A 22,820-nucleotide genomic window follows, 5' to 3' on the forward strand; every position below is an offset into this window, starting at 1 on the left:
TCAATTCATCACATGATGTTTCTGCTGCTACTTCCTCCTTAGGGAGAGGAATCCTTCCACTGCTCCAGCGTGGGGTCTCTCCCACAGGAGATAGCCCTCCACAGAATTCTCCAGCATGAGTCCTTCCCATGGGCTACAGTTTTGCTAACTGCTGCAGTGTTGGTCCCCTCCACATGGTCAGTCCTTCAGGAACAGGCTGCTCCAGTGTGGGTCCCCCATGGCGTCATGGGGTCCTACCATGAAACCTGCTCCAGTGTGGGCTTCTCTCTCCATGGATCTGCAAGAAGCCTATTCCAGCATGGGCTTCCCACAGGGTCACAGCTGTCTCTCGGGCATCCACCACTCCAATGTGGGACTCCTCCATGGGCTGCAGGTGGGTCTCTGCAGCCCTGTGGTCCTCCATGGGATGTAGGGACACAGCTGCCTCACTATGGTCTGCACCACCAGGCTGCAGGGGAATCTCAACTCCAGTGCCTGGAGCACCTCCTCCCCCTCCCTCTCCACTGATCTTTGTGTCTGCAGAGTTGTTCCTCTCACATATTCTCACTCCTCTCTTCTCTGGCTGCAATTACTTCTGCACAATAACTTTTTTTCTTTCCTTCTTAAATATGTTATTCCAGAGGTGTTACTACCATCCCTGATGGACTCAGCCTTGGCCAGTGGCAGGTCTGTCCTGGAGCCAGCTGACATTGGCTCTGTTGGACATGGGGGAAGCTTCCAGCAGCTTAACACAGAAGCCACTCCCGCTGCCCCCCCCCCCCCAGCACGTTGTCATGCAAATCTAATGCATTAAATTCTCCGGGAGACTGGAGGGAGAGAGGAGGAGAATACCCATTTTGGGGTTGAGTCTGAAGAGCCTGACCCACCTTGAGGCCTTGGAAAACCTCACCAGGCACCTCTCTTCATTTCTAGGCTCCTAAGTATCTTGGGAAATCTGCTTCAAAGTAGTTATTACTTCTGTTGAGCAGTTCCTGCCTGTTCAAGACTGGAAACAGAGTCTCAGCAGTGTGTGGAACTTGCTGTGTGAAACTGCTGCCATAACATGAGGGTTGTACAGATTACAGGGATGGAAAATGACTCCTCCAGTAGCATGTTCCTAGCTGACATTGGTTTGCAATAAGTCTGTCAACAGCAGCTGGAGAGATCCTGGAAAACAATATGTCAGTTGCCTGGGTTGGTTTTAATTCTTTAATCCTTTGTCTGCAGCTAACGTGTTGCAGTACTGCTTGGGGGTGAGCTGTGCTGATGCCACTGCTGTACTCTTGCTGGTTTGGAGCATGGGGTCTGCCTGGCCAGGTCTGGGAGGAGCTGGGAAGATGGACTGGCTTGCAGTGCTGTTTGAAAGCTGCACAGACCTGTAAGTGACTTGTATTTATATAATTTTGTCCGTCTTTTTCTACATCTGAATTTCAAACATCCGTTATACGGCAATACTGCTTTAGAGGTGAGCCAAGTTTTTCTTCTAAAACACATGTTCCCTAAAGCCCTAGTACTTCATTTCCTTTGTTCTGATTTATTGCTGTTGCCTTACCACATGTGCTAGGCAGAGCAGAGAAAAAACTACCAAACCCACAAAAAACTACAAAACAGTCTTCTCTATCCTCTCCCCAGACCACATATATCAGGATTAACACAATGAATATATTATATCAACTGATTCAACAATGAACTAACTTATCTCTAATTTCTTAGCTGCCTCCAAGTAAATATGCTGATGAAGAGTGAGTGTAGGTTAATAATGTGAAGATTATGGTAAACCCAGTGAAAGCTACTGTGGGGAACTGAAAAAATGGGATAGATACTAAATCTAAAGAAGGATAGTGAGATTAAAAAATAAAAATTGTTGGCTGCATTTTCTAAATAGGCATTTTGTGGATATAAAATTTTATGTGCCTTTTATCAATACCTAAAATGGCCTAATTTGTCAAAAACTCTCTTCCACAAAATAAAAGCCACTATTTGGTATCCCAGGGTAAGCATCAAGCAACCAAGGCATGCAATTGCTAGTTAAAAAAAAAAAAAAAGGAAAAATAAAATAAAAAATTGGTTGTTACTGTGAGTTTTATAGGGCTCTTTGAGATAGAAAAGTTCTATCGAAATTTGCTTTCTTGGAGGTTGTTCAGCCTTGACAATAACAGAAGGCTAAATTATTTTCATTGGGATTTATACTAAAGTAAGCTCCATGTTTTTCTCTTCAAATACGAAGCAATAGTGCAGAAATTGAGCTGTGGCCGTGAGTCAGATGAACCTCAGCAGGAAAAAGCTGATTTGGCACGATGGGGTGTCTGTGCTGTTCCTCAGGCAAACCTAGAAAGTGCCCAAGTCCAGACTCACAAGTGGGATTGTTGTAAGTCTGCAAAAACTTACCTATCCATAATGGAGTTTGTAACTCCCTGAGCACATATTGGATGTCTGGTGTCTTGGCCACGTCCTCGGCAGGAAGAGGCCTGGACATGGTGAGACTGGTGACTGGTGACTGACTGGTGACTGGGACTGGTTACTGTGAGGGTTGCCAAGGTGTAGTTTGTGTCCAGTCCTCACTGGCCACTCTTGTGCTGTGCTCAGCCATGTGCAGGACAGGAGAGCTGCTGTGCCATGTCCAGGTTGCTGCTACAGCACTGAACGGAATTTGGGATTTTGTGAGTTGGTGGTTACCACTAAGCTCAGAGGGTTGGGATACAGCCTCTCTTTGCAGACAGACTCTTCACCTTCCTAATGGCAGTGATAGCAGGGGGCTTGGGATATGCTTCCCTCCGAGATCACCACGGGCTTTAGGAAAGATGAAGTGGCAAAACACATTGTATCCCAATGCTCTAGAAACATAAAGGTCAACTAACACCAAGCAATCACGAGGGAAGGGATATCAGAGAGGAACAGCCTCAGTACTTGCCTTCTGAATAATTTCTTCCTTTCCGTGAACCAGAGGGGCAGCAGCTCACGCGGTTGGGTACACTCACATTATTATCTGAGCTGATGTACCACGAGCTGCTGGTCTGTACTTATGTTTTCCCTTTGAGTCAGGCTATTGATGGGAAGTTCGTTGTCATACTCAGGCCTGTTAACTGTATTAGTTAACAAAGGAGGGCATTCAAAAGCCTGCTTCGAGGCATATTTGTCTTTTTTTTTTTTTAATAATTTTTTTTCCTCCTTTTAAAATGTAAACAAGCTTTCCTAGCAGAATGTTTAATGGAATCTGCTTCCTTGAAACCAAAATGAGGCAACAGCTGTGATTGCAGCAAGCTGTAACATCTCATTACTGGATGGAGGCACATCCTGTTACAAGTGGTGCTGCTGCAAAACCTCAGCAAAAGAGCCTACTGAGACCTGCCTGGCTGGGGGCTGTGAACTCCCCTGAGGTGAGCTGAAGACCCAACTTCACTTGGTTTCTTTGAAGAAAGAGCTGTACGTACTCCAGCCAACTTCAGTGAAGAGAAGCTTCAGTAAACCTAGACCTGAATTTGAGAGAATTTGGCTCAATAAGTGGGTTTCTGTGAAAACTAAGTCAAATTTTGTCCCCAAACCAGCAAAACTTTCTGGTTTTGAGCATCTCTGGAGGATTCAGTTAAGCCAGGAAGTTGGGGACAGTGACGACACAGAAACTCAGTGCTGGTGCATAACTCTCACCTAAATCTTAAAGTGAAGATCAGATGCCGGTATGAAATGATCAGACTGCTGCTTTGACAAAACTCTGAGCACAACTACTGTAATAATAATAATCCAATGACTTTAGACTTCTTTCAGGTCCAACCAAGCAGTGCTTAAAGCAGTGTGCTTGGTACCAAGGTCCTGTAAATTCTTTGTATTAGTATGACTTGTGTGGTTCTTGGGAGCTTTCTGAAAGGGCAAACTGTTTTGTTTTGGAGGAAAAAAGTCAAACCATGCTTGCCTGGTTGAAAACTACTTGTGAGAAAGTCTTTCTCAGAAAGACTGAAGAGCCATGGGCCCTTTTTTGTTTTCTTAGAAAACAGGAAATGAATTTTAGCTCTGCAGTTGATTTCCTAAGTGACGTGCTTTCTACGATCACTTTTGGGTTCTGGAATGCTACAGAAGTTATCTGAGGGCGTTTTCAACACTTCAAAATTAAAATCAAATTGTTTGAAATCGTACCAGCATTTTAATGAAAATTATTTTCTTTAAACAAACACTTGAGGACTTTCAATTTTTTTTATTCACAAGAGCATTCTTAACACAAACACTTTTTCTTCATGGTTTTTCAAGGATCCATTCTGCAATGTGTCTCAGAATGTAATCAAAGTCAAGATCTTTTCAGCCAAAATCTAAATGAGTGGAGACTACTCATTTCTCACACAGCACAAAGACTTAAGTAGGTGTAACTGCAAATACCATCTTTGCCTCTATACCCCGAGAAATGTCTGGGCAGCAATACCAGCAAAGGCTTCTGCTGTGTGGAGAGGGGTCAGACGTGAAGCTGAGACCTGTGCAACTCCCAGCAGTGAGCATGGAATCATGGAGGCAAGGAGCTGGCTGTAAATTAACTACTGTGCAGATACTCTGATACCCAGCTTTCCATGCAGTGGAGATGAGAGAGCCACAGAAGCTGCTGCAGATTAATGGGAGAGGGTTGGTCTAGCCCTTGCATCTTTGGAGGGGTTTGGTGAGTTTATGCAGAGCTCAGGGGATGTTGTGTGTAGCCAGAGGGTGAGTCTGGGTGCCAGGAGCAGCATCAAATCTAGAGATCTGAAGCACTGGGGCTTTTACCTGGAGCTCTTCCAAAACTCAGGACATGGCTGGCTCTTGCTCTTTTCCCATGCAATGGGATTTAGCTGGCCCTGAGGCGTTTCATGGACACTACAGCCTCTCAGGTGCAGGTGGGTTTGAGCTGTAAGTCAGAGCAGCCAGAAGGTGCCCTTTATCCTGCTGTAGAAACCTGGAAACCCAGGGACTGGTGTTTCTGGCAAAGTCCATCTAGGCCCGTGTCTCATTCTTGGCAGAGGTCAGCAGCAGGTGCCCAGGAGTTGAGTTTGAGAACAGGATGTGTGTGTGATAAGGTCATTCCCTGATGCTCTCTGCTAGCTCTGGGATTTTTAGAAGCAAAGGATTTCCATGGGGCTCAGTGGCCCTGTCCTTCTCTAAGAAGACCCCAGGACAAGCATCACATCTGGGCTCTGGGTGCCAGCCCTGCTGCCTGCCCATGGGGTGAGATTTCTGGTGGTGGTGTGTGAAAGCCCTCAGTGCAGGGGCTTCTCTTGGAGAACAATGGCCGTCCCTTGGGCAGCTTTCAGCCCTCCTAGGATGAGGCCTTGCTCCTGCCCTAGCCAGGGGTTTGGTTACTGTTGCTGGGTGATCACTGACTGTGGGAATGGAAAATTAAATCAATCTCTAGAAAAACAGTGGTTGAGGGTTTCTGACATCATTTCATAGGTGGAGTTGTGAGAAGAAGCAAAACACTTTAAGGTAAAGGAAACCAGTTGGGGATGTGGTTTTATTTATTACTGCCTCTTTGATGGATATTTCTCCTTTGGAGATCAGCAGCAGGACTGATTGAGGAGTAGGTACCTGCTCTGACAGACTCTGTCCTGTCTGTATGTCATAAATGAAGAAGCCTGAAAGAAGTGCCCCTCAGCAACACAAATTACTTGCTATTGTCAAGTAACTGCATACCTTGTATGTTGGTAAAAAAAAAAATAAAAAGCCTTCCTAATGACCCCAGCAACACAAGCTCCTCAATCAGCTGCAGGTCAGAGAGCCAATGCTGCATGTGTGCTTTCAGAAAGGGTGTGGAGCAGAAAGCATGCTGTAGGATTTGGGATGGTTTTTTATCTTTTGGGTGCTATTGGTTACACTCAGTCCATCAACAAATTCTTTTAACAAATGCTGTCATTCCTTTGCTGAGAAGAACACGTGTAAGCACAAGTGACCATGTGATCTCAAGACTTTGATGTGTTTCCCAATATATTAGATTTTCTGGTATTCACTTGGAGATTAACCACATTAGAGCAGGCTGCCTAAAAAATGAATTGCCTATTAAAAATGTTGCAATATTCCCAACTTCCCTAGCCTTTTCCTGCAGCAATAAGTAAACTCTTTAAAGAGCTGGTAGCAAGGGAAACAGTCTAAGTCTTCAGAAACCTCTTCCTATGTGTAACGTTAAAAGTTACCACACTGCGATCTAGAGAAGCTACAAACAAAAAAGAGCTGCATAAAACCTTTTCAGCCCTCTGGACATGGAAGTCCTTCAGACCACGACTCCAGGATGCTCTTTTTTGACACATAGTGCCATACATTGTGACGGTAATGCTGTCACCCTCAGCTTGCTTCTGCTTGACTGTCTGGGCCTGGCTGGGGCTGGGACTGCGGAGATGTGAGTGCAAATAGGATCTCCCAGAGGCTTATGCTGGCCAGGAAAATGCTGGCTTGGAAAAGGATGTGGAGCGTGTCCAAATAAGAAGAGTCTGGAAGGAGTTTTTGATGGTCTGTTATTTCACTATTAGCTGGGAGATGTGAAATTTCCTTTTCCGGATGAGCACATTTTGTGTTTTGCAAAAGAGAGCAATTGCTTCTTGTAAGACTTAGCATTTCTGCTAATTTAATGAGTTATCCATACAAATGGACTGCATTAGTCATTGGAAAGGCTTTTTCAAGTTCCACAAGCGTGTTTTAGGCCTCTTGATAAAGCCAGTAGCATGCTGGACTCTCACAAGCAGAAAGACCTCCAAAAGTATGCAAGTTATTTCTGGCATGTTGTATTCTCAACATGTCAAGGAAACATGGATTATTTTTACACAAACAGGCAAATCCAAATGGTTCCTTAGCAAGCTCCCATGAACATTATTGGGCCCTGAGAAGGAAAAGAAAAAAAAAAGTAAGAAAAATCATTGCTTCTCAATTAGGTTTCTTAGGTGGATCATGTCACACATTCAGAAGTTCATTTGTACCAATTTGGACCTCTGGTGAATGATGAAGGATAAAACAGGAGATAAAAGCAAAGACCAGGAATTAATCTGGATATTTTATGCTTGAGTGGATTTTTTTTTTCCCTTAGTGTGAATTTATCTTCAAATGTAGACCGTGACAAACTGCAGACACTTCTGGAAGTTCTTTTTTAACAGCCATTAAATGAAAGGAGGTGTGTAGGTGTTGAGAGGAAAAGGACCTGTGGAGCTGACCAGGCCAGTGTGGAAAGAACATGCCAACATCCTGCTGAAAACCACAAAGCAGCACACCAAGATTACTGGAGTGTCCTAAACCCCCCTGACATGGCAGCACACAAAGCCAGCTGTACGTTTCACAAATATTGGAGGCTGTTTTGAAACTCCCTATTAAGGATTACAAATGCTGAGTGCAGTTTCTGGGCAAAGACAATTAGATATCAGCTCGGTGTTCTATGTCTGAGCTCTCATTACTGTGGAGGGTTCTTATGCATTACACTATCTCAGCCAAAACCAAAATCTGACACCCACCAAAGCAGAGTCCTGTGATTATGGTAAAAAAAAAAAAAAGTACGGCCTGGTCTCAGCATTTTTTCTGTTTCAGTGTATAGAAGTATTTTCTCACACGGTGAAGGGACTTTTTTACAGAAAAGAGGTGTAAAGCTTGCATAAACAGTGATACTGAACATGCATCCTCATGCATAGTTGCTTCTCAGCATAGTCTGTTTGCTGGATCCATACTCATATTCAAATTCAGGAATAGCACTTGCTGCTTGGGCTTGGTGGAGACAAAGCCAGCTGTGTTAAGGTTTGTTTTGGCCCAACTAGTGTCGTTAATGCTTACACAGATGAACATCAATAATTATCAGTAATTATACCTTTGCTCAGTGGGAGAGTAGTTGTACTGCAAGTACTTTATCCCAGGAAAAATAAAAAAAGGGAAGAGGGCACTTTTGTGCAGTCAAAACCTCCAGCAACTGGGTGCTGGAGTCAATGGGTACTGCACCACAGGGACAGTGCAGTTGTGTGATGTACATTGCATCTGCATGAAATCAGAGTTCACACTACCTTCTCTATTTTCCTTTTCTTTTTGTTAACCTTGCACTTAAAATTTCCCCTCTCCCCTCTGACAGGCCTCAAGAAGAAGCTTGGAATGTGGTGCCAGCACAACAACAGTGAGAGAAACCGAGGGAAGCACCTCCAAGATAAGTAATAGATGATAATTGTTATTTCCTATTATTCATCTGAATCTCTACTCCTGACAAGTGGAGTTAAATCCTAAATCTTCCTTTATTTTTAAGCAGATCATCCAGCAAGTTAAAAAACAGCAACACAAGGAGGTCCTAAGATAGGGTTTGCTCCAGTTTTCCTGCTGAGCATCTGTTTAGGAATTGCTGCTAAAAAAAGTCAGAGGGGATGGTAGTTGCTGTGCTGTCACATGGGCTGATACAGTGCAGAATCTGCTTAGCATTCTTGAAGGGAAATTATCCAGTGCTGTAACTCACAATTTATAATTGGTTGCATATTAATATCTAAAAAAGGCAATAAAATCCACTGTGTGTTTAAAAAAAATAGTAAGTAGGAGTATTACAAGCTGAGCAGTGAAAATCTGGAAGACTTCTTGGCTAGAGCAAGGCTGTGTGCAGTGCTATTTCTCTCTTAATTACAAGCAATTTTAAATCATCTCCTTCCTTCAAAGAAGGATTTTGTTCAGGGTGTGTGTTAATTTTAATCTTGCTAACGTGATACTCTCTTGGAACCTCTCCCTTGTGTCATAACAGTGAGATGTGCTGCCTCTTTTGTCCCTGCCCTTTGGGAAATGCAGTTACTGCTGCTCGTTGCCTCAACCCTGCCGTCGTGACTATCAGTGTACCTCCCTTGAAAGGAGAAGAAAACAAAACCCAACAGCAGCATTGCTTTTTCCCCCCCCAGAGGTTCACTTTTATTTGTACTATTTAAGCTAGACTGTGCAAGTACTTCATGAAAACCAGGGATTTAAAATGTATGGTGCTGTATTATGCTGTATTATAGTGGAAAGCTTATTATTCAGCACACTAATTATTTCTGAGTCACTATATTTATGAAATGGCATGTAATAACTACTTCACCACCACGCAAAGTAAATAGTATAAAAGCAGGCATTTTATGATTTTGACATTTTAGTGTATAAACATATTCCTGAATCTCCTGGGGGGCTACTGGAAATCAGATAATGTTTTTATGACTTTTAAAAAATGACATTGAATTTCACAGTCTGTAATGCTCCATATATATGGTTAATGTAGCATATTTTATTACAGCCTCAGTGGCTTATGTTACAAGTGTCAGCTGCAAAGAGAAAATGTACAAAGGTGGGTTTGTGGAACTGTGGGGGAAACAACATTGTACAACCTTGCAATGCACACATCAAAGCCCTTGGACAAGCTGTAATGGCAGGTCCTGGGCCATGCTGGGACACCAGAATTCACCCTCTGCTTTTTTTCGTGTCAGGATGGATTACAAAGTCCTCACTGAAGGAGGGTTTCTGCCCACACTTGTCACTAGAGGATAAGTAAGTTTGGGTTTTTGTCAAGCCCTGTGTGAATGACCCGTTAACTCCAGAGGAACTGGGACGCCTTGAGTGACACCCTGCGAGTGAGTACAGAGGGGAAGGAGGATGGGTCGCTGCTCCACTTGGGCTTCTGAGTAGTCTTGCATGGTCTCTGAGAACAATGGGTTGATGCTTACCAGAGTATGTGATTTCAGAAAATACTGTGCCTAAAACCAGGCCTTTTGAGCTCCTTTGCAAAGCTTGCTTGGTGTTACAGAAAAGTAACACCAAGAGAGAGGAAGGAGGCTTTCACTCGTCTTTAAGATTCCGTATACATGAACATCATGCTGATGTTTCATGATTACTAGCCCTTGTCCATGTGGGAGACTTTAACTTGATGGATGTCTGCTGGAAACTCAACACAGCAGAGGAGGCAATCCAGGAGTGTGTGGAAGAGAATTTCTGTCACAGCTATTACAAACAGAGAAGGTCCAGTGGGAGATGTGGTGGTTGAAGGCCGTCTTGGGACAGTGACCATGAAATGATAGTTTTCAATTCTTGAAGTAAGGAAGGGGGTCAACAAAACCTCTGCCTTGGGCAGACTTTCGCTTGTTCAAGACACTGGTTCAGAGAGTCCCCTGGGTCTCTCTGAAAGGGTCCAGGAAGGCTGGACATACTTAAAGAAGATCTTAAAGGTGCAGGAGCAGACTGTTCCTATGTGCTAAAAGATGAATCGGCAGGGAAGAAGATCAGCCTGGCTGAACAGGGAGCTTTTGGAGGAACTCAGTAAAAAAAAAGAGTTCATGACCTTTGGAAGAAGGGGCAGGCAACTCAGGAAAAGTACAAGGATGTTGCTAAGTCAGGTAGAAAGAAAATTAGAAAGACAACAGCTCAGCTAGAACTTAATCTGGCCACCACTGTGAAAGATAATAAGAAATGTTTTTATAAATACATTAACAACAAAAGGAGGGCCAATGACAATCTTCATTCTTTATTGGATGAGGGGGAGGAATATTGTTACCAAGGATGAGGAAAAGGCTGAGGTACTTAATGCCTTCTTTGCCTCAGTCTTTAACAGAAAGGTTGGTTATCCTCAGGGCAGCTGGTCCCCTGAGCTGGTAGGCAGGGATGGGGAGCAGAACAGACCCCCTGTAATCCAGGAGGAGGTAGTTAGTGACCTGCCAAGCCACTTAGACACAAATCCATTGGGCAGGATGGGATTTACATGGAGGGTACTGAGGGAGCTGGTGGAAGAGCTGGCCAAGCCCTGCTCTGTCATTTACTACCAGTCCTGGCTAACCAGGGAGGTCCCAGTTGACTGAAAGTTGGCCAGTGTGATGCCCATCCACAAGAAGGGTTGGAAGGACGATCCAAGGAACTACATGCCCATCAGGCTGACCTCAGTGTCCAGCAAGGTTATGGAACAGATTATCTTGAGTGTGATCACACAGCACATACAGGACAAGCAGAGGAACGGGACCAGCCAGCACAGGTTTAGGAAAGGCAGGTCTTGCTTGACCAACCTGATCTCCTTTTATGACCAGGTGACCCTCCTAGTGAATGAGCTAAAGGCTGTTGGTGTTTTCTGCCTGGAATTCAGCAAAGCCTTTGACAGTGTCTCTCACAGCATTCTGCTGGAGAAGCTGCAGCCCACGGCTTGTACAGGTTAAGAACTGTATGGATGGTTGAGCCCAGAGCGTGGTGGTGAATGGTGCTGCAACCAGTTGGTGTTTGGTCACTGGTGGTGTCCCCAGGGATCCATGTTGGGCCCAGTCCTTTTAATATCATTATTGATTGTTTAATATATTTATTGATGATGTGGACGAGAGCATCGAGTGCACCCTCAGTCAGTTCACAGATGACACTAAGTTGGGTGAGAGTGTTGATCTGCTGGAGAGCAGGAAGGCTCTGCAGAGGGATCTGGACAGGCTGGACCAATGGGCCGAGGCCAATGGTATGAGTTTCAATAAGGCAAAGTGCCTTACTGAACACAATAACCAATGACTGGATGTGGCACTCAGTGCTGTGGTCTGGTTGACAAGGTGGTCATCGGTCAAAGGTTGGACTCAGTGATCTTGGATGTCTTTTCCAACCTTCATGATTTTACGATTTTATGATTTTATATTGTATTTCTTTTCTGACTTTTCTATTAAAAAACCCAGCTATTAGGAATGCCTCTGACTATTATATCCAAGGATAAGTGTTTGAGATACCTGAGAGATACTCAGGGAATTGATAAGTCTTCAGTAGAAAAAAATGCCCTGAGATCAATTTCCTGATTTAGTAGTGAAGTCCTCATATCATATAAAATGTAATGTGATTGTCCATGGCCCTAATGAAATCTTGACTTTTCTGCCAAGCTTTCATCTATAAAAATCAAATTTATCCGGCATTTGTCTGCATTTTGAAAGGGATAGGGATTTTTTGAAATTGATATGATAGTAATCCTTTATGGTGCATTAATACAGGAGAACAATAATTTGTTGCATTTTCTTCACACAGAAACAATCAGCTGGGAAATGTGCATAATAATTGTCTTTGTCCTTCATTGTCACAGGCCATTAGCTAATGAATTTAAGCTGTACTTGGCTCTTGCTCCAATAAGAAAACTACATTAGAGATCTTGTAGCCGTGGTATAATATAAAGCCTTTCAGTGGGTTTTATTTTAGTCTCGCTGAGGTGATGCTGCCCTGGCCTGAGGAAGGCATCACAATTTTGTGGTGAGCAATGAGGTCAGCATTGTCTGATGTAGTAGGTCAAGCAAGCTGAAGGGCACCGACAGTTATCGTTGTTGCCAGATGCCAGACCCTCTTTGTTTGGTTTCTTATTCTTTAACCAAACTTTTCACCTCTACTTTTGTGACAGCTTCAAGATCTTCTTTTGGGTGGGAAGATTTGCTAAACTCAGTTCAGCTGTACTGAGATTCCTACTAGGGAAGATAAGTAGTTTGGGCGATGCTTTAAATAAACAACAGGAGCATGTAACTGTGAGTTGAGCAGTTTTACTACCTATGCAGTTTTCCTTCTCAACTAAGAGGCTGGCAAAAGAAAACCCTGTGATGGAAGGTCTTCACTGTCCTGAGCAATTAGGAGCTGTTGCTGCTGCAGTGGGCACCAGGATCTGCAGGCCAGCAGACCATGCAGAGTGGGACTCCTGAGTCTCAGCAGAGGGGTGCAGCAGGATTATTCTATGGGATTTCAAATGCTGCAGTCTCCAAAGAGGCACTCCTGCCATGCTAGGCTACACCAGTCACCCAGCTACTCTGTCCTCATCCCCATCTGTGTCACAGCTGGGAAATGACACACCATTCCTACCTCTTCATGTGTTCTGCCTGCTCCCAGGGAAGACACAACCTATGAGTTCAGTTGGGTTGTTGCCACCTTTGGGCTGCCAGAATGGTGAGCAGAATAGCAGGAGCCTGAGACAAAATTCATGCCATTGTCATTTGTGCTGAGCATCTTATCAGTGTCCAAAAAAGAACCTGAAACTTTCCAGGCATTACTTTGTATCCAAGCTTTTAGCTCATGGATGTCTTAGACTTGGGAGGAGAATGGATGGTGAGTGTAATACACATCTGCAAACTGCAGAGACTCTCCAGAGAGCAGTGGTGGTGTAATTCTCCATCTGTTCAGGAATTATTTCTTCTGCACAAGCTGCAACACCACAGCATCTGAGGGATGGCTGTGGCAAAACAGTGGTAAAATTTTGTTGTGTCTTGTAGAGAGAGATGGCACCAGACAATCGGCAGTGCAGGGTAATTCACCTGCAAAGCTGTGTGAGAAATGAGTTGGGATGGTCACTCCTGTGAACAGGCAACACTTGCTCCCTTTACCTCTTTTAGCTTCACAACTGGAGTCTGGGGTCTCCATGGCCTGCAGACCCCCTGTACCATCTGCCTACTTGGGCAAATGTTTTAATAGCGCAGCATTCTGAATGCTGCACCCAAAACCATGATGCTTTGGTGTAAAACAAGCGTTGCTTGCAGCCGAGTAAGTGGCTGGAAAGCTCAGGGCTCTGGGGTGTGCAGGGAGCAGGTGCCAGGTTGCAGCGATCACCCATTTTTCTAAACCGGCAGCACTTACAGCCCTACTGACAGGGGTTGACTCGCACCAGAAGTAAATTCAATATGCATGAAAGGACTCTTGTTCTTCTTCAGTGGAGAGCATAAAGACATACTGTCAGACAAACTAATCTCTCTCTGATAATTTTCTTTTCAACATCATTGAACTGTCATTTCTCCTGGGCTTTGCCAGAATGTTTGACGTATCCGTTGTTTCCCAAAACAGACAGATTTTGCTAGCTTGGCTGATACAGAAATTTTTGCCAGGAAGAGAGATGCTGAGGTGCCTTTACCAGCCTTGTGCTGTTGTTGTGCAAGTCCTTTTGCTGAGCTCTGCAGCTCTGGTTAGGGATGAAAGGAAGGTATCTTGGTGATTGATTAGGTTGCATCTTTAAGTGCAGCAATGGAATTGTTCCCAGCACTTGCCCTGGGCTGGGAGCACATTTGCTGGGGTTTTGGGACTCTACTGTTTTTCCTGGTGAGAAACCCATTTATACCCCTAGATCTTTAAGTTCAAACCTAGGGATTCAAAGTGGCCCCAGGCACTAGTGTGTCACTGAGCTGCAGTTAGCAAGTGGCCCAAACTAGAGATTTCCTTTTTTTTTTTCCCCTGATTGTCCCTCTACAGGGCTGGCAAAGCAGTCACTCCTTCTAGGCATGTGTGAAAAGTCAGTAAGATTCCAAGACTGTGGATGAAAAATATCTACATTGAGCAGTCTCCTCTTCAGCCTGGGACTCACTGAGGAATCTGCCATAGGGATACATGGTCCATAAGGCTACATGTCCTCCATAGCTTGTGCAGAGGAATTTAGCAGAAAGGAGGTTGTAAAGTGGGGCAAACTGGAGGAGCCCAAACACCACCATGATCTGGCAAATGAGTCCTACAACCCATTTGTGGTCAGCTCTTTTATTTTTGGAAGCTAACATGTTTTCTGACAGTGTGACTTTATACAGTCTAAAAAGCATATAGGGAGATTAGTGATAACTCAGTTAAAAATAACTTGCAACATCATTTAAATCCCTATGGGTTAATCTGGGCATGTTGAAGAGTAGTTTCTTAGTCTGGAATTATCTAACTTGGCTGTGATTATGTAGTTTAATTTCCAGATTAACTAGAGGTATTTGTCTAAGATGTGTGGCTGCTGAGATATTAAAAGTAGGAGCAGGAAACTTTGCAGTCAGTTTTACAACAGAATTAATTGCTTGTCCTTTCAAAACTGAGTTTTTCCACACCATCTCACACCTGCCCAACACCATTACTGCAAACACTTGTCCACTTGCATGTCTTGCATGCATGAGTAGGTGCTTTCAGCTGTGGTGACTGTAGATCTTCTGCAGGATGAAGGCCATACCACACATATATATTTCCACTCTGTGATTTGAGGTACTTTTCATCAAGTATTCACTGATGTCCCATTGTGTGATGTTTGGGATTCTGGTTGTACAAGTTGTTAGCTCCAAAATTCCTCTTAGCCTGGTAGGAACACGGTTTTGCATAATAGATTGTCTTATCACATCTGCAAGGTAATTGCTTCTCCACTGGCTTCCAAGAAGGCCTCAGATTTGATCTATGATGGCCTGTGCATTGCTAATGCCTGTATTCCAAGGAAGCATACCCCTGTTACTGATGAACTGCATGAATGACTGATGGTGTAGATCCAAAGTTAACCAGGCGTTCTCTTTAAAGGTGACATATATTATATTTGGGCAAAGAGGAGTTTCCTGAATAATCTTTAGAGGCAGCTGTGTTCCATTTTATGATTTCTCTGGTGGTTATGGAAATACAGGTAAAAGGCTTTATATTTTTCCAGCTCATTATTCTGATTGCATGTCCAGCTACTGATTTTCTGATAAAGGGGATCGCAGTAGAAAAAAAAAGTATGAGCTTTACCACCTTCACTCCTTGACCTTTCCACCACTGAATCTGCAGTTTCCTTGGATGCCTCCATGAAACATCTACAGCTGGTTAAGCAGAGATTTGACATAGCCAGGGTCATGTAGAATGGGTATGGGAGCTAAAAAGCAAGTCTTCCCCTGAACTTGCTCCATCTCTTATTTTCTGCCGTAACTCTTAGAAAAGGGTCTTTCTGTTCTTAACCTCTATCTGTGGAGAAAATGTCTTGTGTTTTCACTTGTGCTGCCATACCTCTCTGAGATGCTTGTTCCAAATCCTGGCCATAGGTTGCTCCCTATCTTTATCTTGTATAAAGTTTGGCCCTTTCACTTTCAGCTGTGTCTACAGAGCATTGGTGGTGGTCTGTGTAGCAGCAATTAGCTTAAGAAAAAAATTACATATTAAAAAAGGTCATGTTTAAAGTCAAAAAGAACTGTAGAAATTGAAAGAAGAAAAAATCTCAATGAGAAAAAGCGAACAGTTCCAGAGAATCAAGGCAATTGTTTATGAAGGGCATCTTAAATTAACAAGCATGGATTATTTGGTAATAAATAATAGAATCATAGAATCATTTAGGTTGGAAAAGACATTTAAGATCATGAAGTCCAATGGTCAGCCCAGCACTGCCGAGCCCACCACTAAATCATGTCCCCAAGGGCCACATCTACACAACCCCTCCAGGCTCCCTCCCCCCCTGAGCCTCCTTTTCTCAGGCTGAACCCCCCCAGCTGCCTCAGCTGCTCCTTATCAGACTTGTCCAGACACTTCACCAGCTCTTTTGCCTTTCTCTGGACACACTCCAGCACCTCAATGTCTTTCTTGTCCTGAGGGGCCCAAACTGAACACAGGACTCAAGGTGTGGCCTCAAGAAGTGCCCAGTACAGGGGGATGATCACTGCCCTCTCCTGCTGGCCACATTATGTGCTGTTTGTTTTAAAAAGAGAGGGAGAAAGGCATTCTTTGCCCTCATTAGTGCTGCAGGATGTCCTATACAAGCATAATTATACTCTGTAAAAAGGCTAGGGAGACCACACAGGAAGGGCATTGAAGAACTGGAAAGAGTACAGGAGACACTAAGCATGATAAAAGATTGAAAGTTGTTATTTATGGACAAAGTACTGCCTGCTTCTTTTTTTTATTTATTTATTTTTTTTTTTTGAGAAGAGGGTGACTAGGGCCACTAAGAGGTGTACACAATTTCATGGGTATCAAAAGGCTATGACAAAACTCATTCAGACCATTGCAAGCTGACTAACAGGGGAGTTGACAATAAACTTGGAGAAAGCAGCACTGATCCAGTGTTCTGATCCAGAGCAGGGAAATGCTCTCTGTAGTGTAGGGTCTCCACCACCAGTGCCCCATCTTTGGTCTTGACTCCACAGGCTGGACTGCACTGACTTCTGCATTTCAGGAATGTGACTCCTGTCCTTGACCTCGTCTGCAGATAAATACAACATGCCCCTTAGTGCTGAGTGGTTTGGGAAGAATGTCAGCCAGACAAGAGAGGGGAGATAATGGAAAGACAGGTGAGGATGTTTTTCATCTGCTCTGTTTGAACCACCCTGCTTGACTTTGCCTACAAGACTTTGGGCAGTGGGGTTAAGAGAGGCAGGGCCCTCTGGGGTGGCAGAACAAAGTCGGTCACAGGAGAGCAAAGGGGCTGTGACATGAGGCTGCCACTCAGGGGACAGGCCTTTTGGGTACTCCTTCTGGCACAGAGCCTGGAGGGGAGGCACTCACTGCCTGGCTGAAGCACAAGCAGGGGCTCACCACATACAAGTGTGAGCTCCAGCCACAGCAAGAGAGTGGGAGAACAATCCATAAAAAAGAGGTGCTGGTGAGGTACCCCAACCCCTGTCTCTGCAGATTCCTCTTGGCAGCAGAGCTCTCTCTGGATTAGGAGGTTTAACAGGGGGGGTGCCTGTACACAGCGCCACACATTGGGCTGGGATGTGGTCCGGGCTGGGAATGCTGCACACGGGAGCTGTTCCATAGGCAAGAACCAGGCTGGGCTGCCTCCCTCAGCCCCTGCCAGTGTTAACAAAGCACAAGCCCGCCAGAGCACATCCTAAAATCTGCTTCTTTTGTTTGCAAGGCAAGAACAAATGGTGATGTTTTTATGCCTTAAGCACAGCTGGGGGTATTGCTGAAATGATATGCTTTCGTTCCAGGCTATGATAGGAACTGGGCTGTCTGATTCTGCAATGTGGGAATCGCCTTTTCTCAGCTGCCAGTGTCAAAGTCAAGCTTGCATTGCACAAATAAAATGGGGTATTCCACACACACACCTGCACCCTTTCAATTGTCACTGATATTTAGCAGAGGGAATATTCAAAACATTATTCCCTCCAATAGAGAATGGCTGTTGGGTGTTACCAGATCACGTAAAAAAACTCCATCTGAGTGGAGTTTTTCCAGCAACGAACAAGAAACAAAGGGAGGATTAAAAAAATGTTTTGCTACGTATACTGTTATGATTTTTTTCCTGAATGTATATATATATATAAATTAATGTTGGGATGTGAAGAAACAAAGAAAAAGAGCAGGCAAGTTTGCTACCATAATATGTAGCATGACATGTTACAGAACTGAATGTTACAGGCACATGTGTTGGGGACCAGGATGGTACTTCACACTTATTACTGAGGTCAGTGCAAATTCTCCAGTACCTTATTTAATGTGGGATCAAAGGTTTGATGGGATCTAGAAATCCAAACACATTTAAAACGTGGCAGATGTGGGTAACCTCAAGTACACAGCCCATCGCCTCAGAAAGAGGAATGTTCTTGCAAATTTGACATAATCCAATTAGTTGATTCCTTCAGTGACATTTCTGCAGGCTCATGTACAGAGGCACAAGGAAAGAGAGATTTATGACAGCTATTCCTAGCAAAGGTCATTTCTTTATTAGTGAACAACCTGTCCTTAGTCATGCTGATGATGAGGCGTTGAAGGATAAGGGAGCTTTAAAACTTGACAGGGAATAACAGCAATAGAGCATAGATCATCTCTCTACTTGGACCAGGAGGACTGAAATCTCCCACTATCAGGCCAAAGCCAGAGAGCAGGAGGCAAAATCCAGGAAAAAAATAATACATGGGGATTTCTGTGGAGATTGTGAAGGAGTTTGGATAGTTCAGTGTCAGCACAGCAGGGGGGAAAGAGCCACAGAGCATGAGTATGTGTTTTTGGATAGGATGAGTGTCCTTAGTGGAACCAGCTGCTTATAAAGAACCTGGTATGGTTGCTCTGGGGAATCCCTGGTCAGCACTGCCAACTTCCCAGTTTGAGCAGCTCTCAGCATCCTGTTCCATGCCATTTCCAGAACAACACAGATGAGAGCATTCTCAAATATATACAAATACACTTCCTTGGCTGTCCTTCCATAGGCAAGGAAAGCACCAGATTTGACAGGAATGTGGTTTCAGTAGATTGTGACATACACATTATGTATTTTTAAACAATAAACCAGCATCTACCTATTCATCAAGTGACTATTTTTCCTGCTTGCAGAAGAGAAGGTATTTGACACTGTACATAATCAGAAGGACCCTTCTGGGAGTCACAGAAGAGTTGTTCACTCAGGTATTGACCTTAAAGGTGAGTGTTGGGTACTTTGGTGTAATTAGCTGTGCTTGTTTTCACCATCAAGCTCATAATATTGAATTAAGTAAAAATGTGACAGTTTCCCTAGACCTTGGCTCAGATCCTGAGCCACCCTCTAGAGCTGAGCTATGGTTTGAGCTGGGTCACTGGCACAAACCAGGCTTGTGGCTGGCAGGACCAGTCAGGAGATCTTTGCAATGTGGGAATGAAATCAACAGGGAGGTTCTTTGCTGACTCATCTGAGTGCTCTGACCCAAGGAAGGGGTATGGGGTTCTTCATCTATGCCCTTGCTAATCCCTTTTTGCCACTTATTGGGTCCTCTGGGCTGTGAGCTGCCAACAGAAGTCACATGAGCTTTTGAGTTGGTCTGGTATGAGGCTCAGTCCAGTAACCTCATAATGCTGTGGTGGCCTCTAGCTTTCAACCTCCAGCGGAAGATCTTGCCCTTCCTTCCACAGTAATTCTTCACACCCTTTGAAATCTCCTAAAGCTTTCCCCAAAATTGCAAGAACTGAGGAATGCTAGTTTTAAAAATTGTAAAATAAATGGATAATTTGTAGGATAATTGCCTATGTTACATTTCTCCCCATACCACTAAGGAAAAAGCAGCCTTATGCCATGTACCTCCCAGGACTGGTGTAACTCGAATCCAAAAGCTATGAAGGAGATGGAAAATGTTAATAAATAATGATGTTTGAAACACAAGTCACTGAACAAACCACCAGATCTTCTGCATTTATTCCACAGGACAGAAAATGTCTATCTCAGTTTGAGGAAAATGAGATCTTGGTCAAAGATATGTCTTAGGAATTAGCCTGAGTGCTGCATGATATTTAGGAGATAAATCAGAGAAACTTATGGATTAACTTTTGGTAATAGAATAAAGACAAGTTTTGAAATAAAATCAGCACAACTGATTACTGGACATTTCCCTGGTATGAGAAACTAGGGATCTCCTCAGATCCCTAGATCTGGAATTTCATATTACCTTGTTTGATCCACTTTACAACTGCCAGTTTTCCATCTGGTATTTTCCAAGTCAAAATCAAGCATGTGTGCGCTCCACACTGTATGTTTTTAGTCTGATGTGCTCTGGAAATCCTGGCCTCATTTCCCAAATCCTAAGCAGGTGATCTGCATTTAATCAGTGGATGTCTCCCTCAAGTGTGTTGGAATTACTCTGTGTACAGACCAGCTGCGAAACTGGGACAGAAACGTTAAGATAAATGTGCAAAATCTTCAAAACTATTCTGGAAAAAGAGCATTTCCGAGAAACTCCGTATGAGTAGTACAACTGCCTGTAACATTTCCAGTGCAACACTTTAGAAAAAGGAGAATCACTGCCTTTCCCAGGCAGCTCGGGTAAGGACTGAAGACTGACACACTATAAGCAAAGGGCTGATGTTTTCAATAGCCCAAGTATTCACTCTCTCTGAAGTAACTTAGTTCAGCTTAGGCCTGTGGCCATCCACACAGTCAATCTTTCTCTCCTTTCACTCCAGCCACTGAATGCTGGCAGCCACTGCGATATGGCCGCACAGTCAGAGGCAGCTTAGGAGAAAGGAGGGAAGCACTGGGATAAGGAGCTTCCCAGTCCGTGGATCAGGCTTGGACTCCATTTGGTTTGTCATGGAAAAGAACAGAGGAGGACTGCAAAGCCCCGAGGCTTCAATTTCACAGCTGCTCTCAGAGCTCTACTGCATTATCTTCCGTATTTCCCTGTGCTTCCACTCGATAGATGGCTTAGTTTCTGATTTGGCCGGCTGATAGGTTTGGGATTAGCTCCCACAGATCACACAAACACCTCACCCTGACTCTGAGATTCAGTGAATTTCAGAATCATTGCAAATGGCGCTTTGGGATCCAGAACTTAAACACACGCGGACGCGTGTCCAGGAGGCACGTGGGCAGCGAGCAGCGTGGCACTTTCTTCTGTGTGAACCAGAATATGCCTCCGTTTAAATGTCAGATCAGTGCTAGAACCCAGCACCGAGCGTTTACCTCTGGCTCCCGATACCTCCTCAGTGGCACTGCACGGTGGGAGAAACATTCAGCCAGCCTGGCTATGGGGAATTCACAGCCGCATCCCACCAGGATCGCCCCCCTCGCAGCCACTTTTACACAGAACTGAGCAGCACACCCAGCCCCCCGCGCCTGGGCGCCGCTCTGCGCACGCCGGTTAAACCGGCAAAGAAAACATCATCCTGCCCGCGGAATTTCATTCCCACCAACTTCCCGTCCCCACGCGAACTCCGGAGCCCCTCCCGCACGGGGGCCTGCGCTGCGGGACTCGGGCTGGGCCGGGCGCTCGGCCCGACCCCTCCTCAGGGCGGGCCCGGCGCGGGGACTGTCCCTCGCCGTGGCTCCTCCGCCCCTCCCGCCGCCTCCATCCACCTTCCGCGGCCGCTCCCTCGCTCCCTCCAGCCGCCCCGCGCCCACCTCACGGGCGGTGTCTGGGCGTCCCTCCCCGGCCGCGGGGCGGCGGGTCCCGAAGGCCGCGCGAGACCCCAGCCCTGCCCTGACAGCCCCGCTGCCGCTTTAGGAAGCGCCGCCGCCAATCGCCGGGCGCTCTCGCGCTGACGGGCGGCCGCACCCACCTATCGTGTGGCTGCTCCTCACAAGAAGCCCCGCCCCCCCCGCGGCACGCGGCAAATCAGAAAAAAGACGGGGCTGTGGGCGGGAGGCGAGGCCCTGCGAGCCCCGTCTGCGCTCATCGCCCCCCCCGCTCCGCTGCCCCTCTGGAGCGCAGGTGATTGACAGGGGCGACGCCCAATGGGGCCCTGCGGCCCCGCGGCGCGGCCAATGGCGCGTTGGGGGCGGGCGGCGGGGGCGGTGCTAGCGGCGGGCCGGGGCGCGGCGCGGCGCAGCGCCTGCAGGAGGGCGATGGTGGCGGCGTGAGGCGCGGGGTTGAGCCGCGCTCTGCGTGCCCGGGGCTCGCCATGGGGCTGCGGCAGGACGGGGGCAGCCGCGGGGCGCTGCCGCCGCCGCTGGCGGCGGGGCTGCCGCAGTGATGGGCAGCGGCAGCGCCGGGGCTCGGCTGCCGTGTGGTGCCAGCGCGCCCGCCCGGCGGGGCCGCCCGCGAGGAGCCGGCGGCAGGTGAGTGCCGCGCACGGGGACCCGCCCGCGCCGCGCCCGGGGCCACCCGTTCCCCTCCGTGCCTTGCTCGCCGCCCGTTGGCGTTTTTTCATTTTTTTTAAACCTTCTGCGGCTCCCGGCCGAGGGCGGGAGGCGCTGCCCCGGCGGGCTGGGCGCGGAGGTGACACGGGCTGGGCGCTCCTCGCCCCGCGGCTCCGTGGGGACCACCTTCCCCCCGCCGCAGGGGGACGTTCTGCTCCAGGTATCCTCCTCGCCAGCTTTGATGCCATCCTGCCTACCTTACCTTCTCGCCAGGTGCGGCCAGCTTTTGCTTCTCTGTATTCCTAATGAAGAAGCTGTTTCCCCCTGCACCCGGCAGAGATGCTGCTTTCCTTTCGAGGGACGAGACCCACCTGGATTTCTCCTCTCGCTTTTTACCTCCCTGATGGACCGTTTCTCCGTGCGGGATGGGGAGACGTTTCAATTTCAATATGATGCAGCGAGGAAGATGGGGAATCCTGGGTAGTAGCCAAGGCTCGGGAGATGCCCCTTCCTCTTTCATCCTCCTCTTCACCCTGGCACGGGCATTTGAATAGTAACGCTCCCTTACCGGCTTCTTGGGTGATCTTTCTCCTTGGACAGAGAAATGGGAACGGGAGATGTGTGTGTGTAAGAGAGGAAACAACTGTTACACCTTTTGTCATCAAGACAAAGAACTTCATCTCCCTGTGTCCCTCCCTCTGGGTGCATATTGGCAGCACCT

At 46.1% G+C, this 22,820-nt stretch overlaps 1 protein-coding gene and 1 long non-coding RNA gene across 9 annotated transcripts in view; both read left to right on the forward strand.

Annotated features, from left to right (window-relative positions):
* LOC116783593 overlaps window positions 1-18,916 on the forward strand; it is a 55,375-nt gene extending 36,459 nt beyond the window's left edge. For 4 of the 8 annotated variants that reach the window (XR_004355755.1, XR_004355759.1, XR_004355754.1 and 1 more), the window contains 5 exons: window positions 1,207-1,357; window positions 3,167-3,356; window positions 8,024-9,524; window positions 16,758-16,901; window positions 17,547-18,842. This is a non-coding gene — a long non-coding RNA (uncharacterized LOC116783593). Of the gene's footprint in view, window positions 1-1,206; window positions 1,358-3,166; window positions 3,357-8,023; window positions 9,525-16,757; window positions 16,902-17,546; window positions 18,843-18,888 lie in introns of those variants that run through there. The other 4 variants (XR_004355758.1, XR_004355761.1, XR_004355760.1 and 1 more) reach the window with 4 other exon arrangements.
* Window positions 18,917-22,183: 3,267 nt separating this feature from the next.
* The window catches only part of EHBP1 (EH domain binding protein 1), a 213,194-nt gene continuing 212,557 nt past the window's right edge, over window positions 22,184-22,820 (forward strand). Inside the window, 1 exon segment of the mRNA XM_032681211.1 lies at window positions 22,184-22,372. The gene's annotated coding sequence lies outside the window, so the exon portion shown is untranslated.

This window comes from Chiroxiphia lanceolata, chromosome 3, assembly GCF_009829145.1.
Source record: "Chiroxiphia lanceolata isolate bChiLan1 chromosome 3, bChiLan1.pri, whole genome shotgun sequence".
In the NCBI taxonomy this organism is placed as follows: domain Eukaryota; kingdom Metazoa; phylum Chordata; class Aves; order Passeriformes; family Pipridae; genus Chiroxiphia; species Chiroxiphia lanceolata.